Source organism: Microtus ochrogaster, chromosome 8 (assembly GCF_000317375.1).
Source record: "Microtus ochrogaster isolate Prairie Vole_2 chromosome 8, MicOch1.0, whole genome shotgun sequence".
In the NCBI taxonomy this organism is placed as follows: Eukaryota; Metazoa; Chordata; class Mammalia; order Rodentia; family Cricetidae; genus Microtus; species Microtus ochrogaster.
Genome location: NC_022015.1, coordinates 17451566 through 17455752, shown reverse-complemented (window position 1 = coordinate 17455752; position 4187 = coordinate 17451566).

Sequence of the window (4187 nt, the reverse complement as noted above, 5' to 3'; positions counted from 1 at the left end):
AAGTTCTTGATTTAATTAAACAGTAAAAAGCAGAAGCAACACTGCACATTTCACAAAAGACAAAAGAGAAGTTTGTTGGAAAGAACTTCTCACAGAACTGTATGAGGAGCACAACCCGCTGTTGAATAACGCTAATTAGAACAAGATTTCAGTGATAGGAGGCTCAAAGTGGAGATAATAAATACAACAGAATGGAATGGAAAGGTATTGCAGGGTTCAGCACAAATTGAGAACCCAAACAATATTATTATGAATTAAATGAAATCACAAGAATGAAACAGGAGCAGCTACAAGGCAAATAGCTGTGTAGAAAAATAGCATCTGGGTTGGGGAGATGGCTCAGTTATTAATGTGTTTATCTTGTAAGCAGAAGGACCAGGTTTCGATGCTCAGAACCCACATTTTAGAAAAGGAAGATGTGGTGGCACATGCTTGTAACTCCAGTGTTGGAGAAACAGAGAAAGGCAGATGCCTGAGGCTTGCAGATGCCTGAGGCTTACAGCCAGCCTACCCAGTTTAGGGGTAGAGTTTCAGAAGACTAGGTGGAAGCAAGGTGTGGTGGCTTATGCCTTTAATCCCAGCACTAAGGAGACAGAAGCAGGTGGATCTCTCTGTGTTCCAGGCCAGCCTGGTCTACATGACAGCCAGAGCTATATAGTGAGTCTCTCTCTCTCTCTCTCTCTCTCTCTCTCTCTCTCTCTCTCTCTCACACACACACACACACACACACACACACACACATACAGAGAGAGAGAGAGCGAGAGAGAGCACCTGAGCAATGACACCTGTGGTTTTCCTCTGGCCTCCACACTCCTGTATATACAACACATGTGCACATACGTGATCTTCTCACAGAAACAAACGTGCACACACAAAAAGGAAAATAAGTAAATAAATGAAAATAAAAGAAGAGGTAAAACAGCTTTGACCGAGTCTATGAATGATGAGGGAAATACATAAGGACTAAGAAATTACAAAAGAAAAAAGTAAATAAGGCTTTCTCTCATTTTGTCACAGTGTGAAGTCAGTCTGTTTGTACAAGCCTGGTAGAGAAAAGGTGCAAGAAACAGGCAGATTGCAGACAGCATAGCTGAAATACATGGCCCAACTGTGCCTAAGGCTAAAAGTTCTCCTTTGGGTCAGCATAGTAACCCCTGCTTTTTTTCATGAGACAATTTTTAGATAGGTTTTATTTCCCTGCATGCACTCAAAAACAATATTCCTACTAAAATGTTTAAGAGTTCAAAGTTCCAAAAATAACATTTCAAACTTTCAGCACCTTGCTTTCTCACCTAGAATATAAAGAAATGATCACACATACCCTATAAGTTTGTTGCTTGGGCAACATGGCTATCTGTGTCTACAAATCACAGTGCCTAGCACAATGTTTGCCACATACTGAATGGCATCTGTAGAAGTTATTATTATGGAGTTCAGATATAACTCCACTACAATAACTAGGGAGATAAATTGGTCTCCTGTTATTTGGTCTTAAAAATGTCCAAAGCCTAACTCTTGGATCTTAATATGTGATGGACACTTTCCTAAGCAGTTTTGCATATATTAATTCATTTAACCCACACAGAGCCTATGAAGGAGGTACATTATTATTTCCATTTATTTTCATTTTACCAAGATGCATGGAGGTTGACTAATTCCCCCAGGGTCACACTGCTTGTTAGGGATGAAGAGAGCATGGCCTCAGAAGATGTGTTCTTTGTGAGAGCAGCTTGCTGCTTCAGGAAGAGCATGGAGAGTTTGAAACGGGAGCAAATAACCAGAAAAGACTCCTGAGCTAAGTGGCATGATGAGTGAGGCATGAATCCCAGGTAATGCAACTCAAAAGCTTCAGAGTGGGTGCTGTGCAGCAGTCTGTCAAGCCCATCTTTGAACGAGGATCTCCTGTCCACCCTGTCAAGGGGAATTTTGTGAAGATGCCCTGGGGGTTCAGGTTTCAGCACCTGGGACAGGGAACACTGGGCACAAGCTGTGTTCTACCGAGCCATCCTGCCTACCTAAAATAGTTCTTTGACAATGGTAATTAAAATGTGCACAGAGAAAATATACCATGGTGAGGGGAATTTCTGAAGTTCGTGAGATGGGACTCTTCTCTTTTGATATGTTGTCAATCATTTTAACAATGTAGCAACTAACAGGGTACATCTCAAACGAAGGGAGAACAATACAGAGCCAGGGAAGGGCTGTTTCTAGTTTGAATAAAAGCAGCTGCCTAGGAGCCGTGGGGGTAAAGGGGGTGGTGACACAGTACTGACAGCAGAAAGGTGGGGGTAGGCGCAATGTGCCAGTGCACAGTGCCTACTGAAGTAAGGAGGGGGCTTGAAAACACAAGGGCAAGCTCAAAGGAGAACTAGAGCAAAGAATGTATTAAGAGTGCACTATATATTGGGCAAAATTTGAAATCCTAAACATGTAATTGTCTAAGCCTTATAATAGACATTACTGTTTTCTCTTAATGTCTCTCTCTCTCTCTCTCTCTCTCTCTCTCTCTCTCTCTCTCTCTCTCAGAGACGATGAGGGGAAATGGGTTTGGTAAAGCAAGGTACACAGAGAGGAGAAAGAATTAGAAAGAAAAAAAGCAGAACCCTCAGATATGGAGAAAATTAAAACCATGGATGGGAGGGGAGAGACTGGGTTTGTAGAGAGCAGGAAAGGACCAAGGGGTGGGGGTTGGGAAAAGGAGATAGAGAGAGGAGAGGAAAGGGAGGAGGGGGCATTCTAGATTTAGCACCTTGGTGTAGTTAATCTTTTTTCCAAGGTGGGTTCTAAGGGCAGAAAAGCTGTTCCCACCCTTGGAGGTGGAGAGGAAAGAGAGGGGAGGTGTCCTGTAAGTGGAAGGATGGCTCTGTGACTCAGAAACCGCCTCAGGACAAACGAGTTAAAGGGTCTCTAGCCTGGACGCTCAGTGAGTGCTTTTGGCATGACCCATTCTTTGAAGGAGACTGCCAGGGACATCCTGTGGACAAAGTACCCACTTAAATGTCACTGCAAACAGCTGCAGACGGTCATCACTACTGCCAGCACCAAAGAGGGGTTCCGGAATTTGTGCACTGTGTGCTGAGCATAAAGTGTTAGCATTACTGTTGCTCCTGGTGGAGGAGTTAGGGGACGGCCCTTGTTCCTTTATCTAAGTATGTGACTGGTTTGAAAAGCTCAGCAGTCCTCTTGGTGCACCTGACCTAGATGGCTTTGGATGCTGCGTTTGGAATATGAGTGGCACATTTTCAAAGTAGAACAGGTGGAAATGTTCGACGTCTCTGAGCCTTTACATGTAAGCTATGGAAGGAGCTCATCAGTGGAGTCCTCTGCCAGGTTCAGCAGCGATGCAGGATGAGCATCTGTTGGCATTTCATTGTAGATCAAATTCCCTGGCTGGTTACATTTGGAAAGCACTCTTCCAGCCCTATATCTAGGTCTGCGGTCAACACATTGAAGCCATGGGAAGAGGGGTTGGGGTGGAATGGTCACTCTGCAAAAATACTAAATAAATAAATAAACAAACAAACAGCAATATGAGAAATAAAAAGAACTTAAGAGGTTACTTAGTCTGTAAAGTATTTGCTTTGCTACTGTAGGTACCTAAATTTGGTCCCCAGCATTCATGTCAAAAACTAGGTGTCTTGACACACATCTGTAATACCAGACTTGAGGACAATAATTAGGGCTCACTGATGGAGTAGATGGTTTGTTTGTTTCTGGATGCCCAATCCAAATAATCACACAGAAACTATACTAATTACAACACTGCTTGGCCAATATAGCTTAGGCGTCTTTCTAGCTAGCTCTTATATATTAAATTAACCCACTTCTATTATTCTGTGTAACAGGATGAGGTGTGTCTTACTGGTAAGGATCCGGCATCTGTCTCCTTTGGCAGCTACATGGTGGTGTCTCCTTGACTTTATCTACTTTCTCTATTTCTATTTTGATTTTCTGCCTGGCTTGAGTCTGCTAAGCCATTGGCCAAAACAGCTTTTTATTAACCAATGGTAATAAAATATATTCACAGCATACAGAAGGGAATTCCACATCACACTGAACCAATTTAGCTCAATCAGTGATTCACAGGCTCAATAGGAAACCTTCTCAAAAGTAATGTGCTCAGAGGAAGATGTCTGATGTTGGCTCTCTCTCTCTCTCTCTCTCTCTCTCTCTCTCTCTCTCTCTCT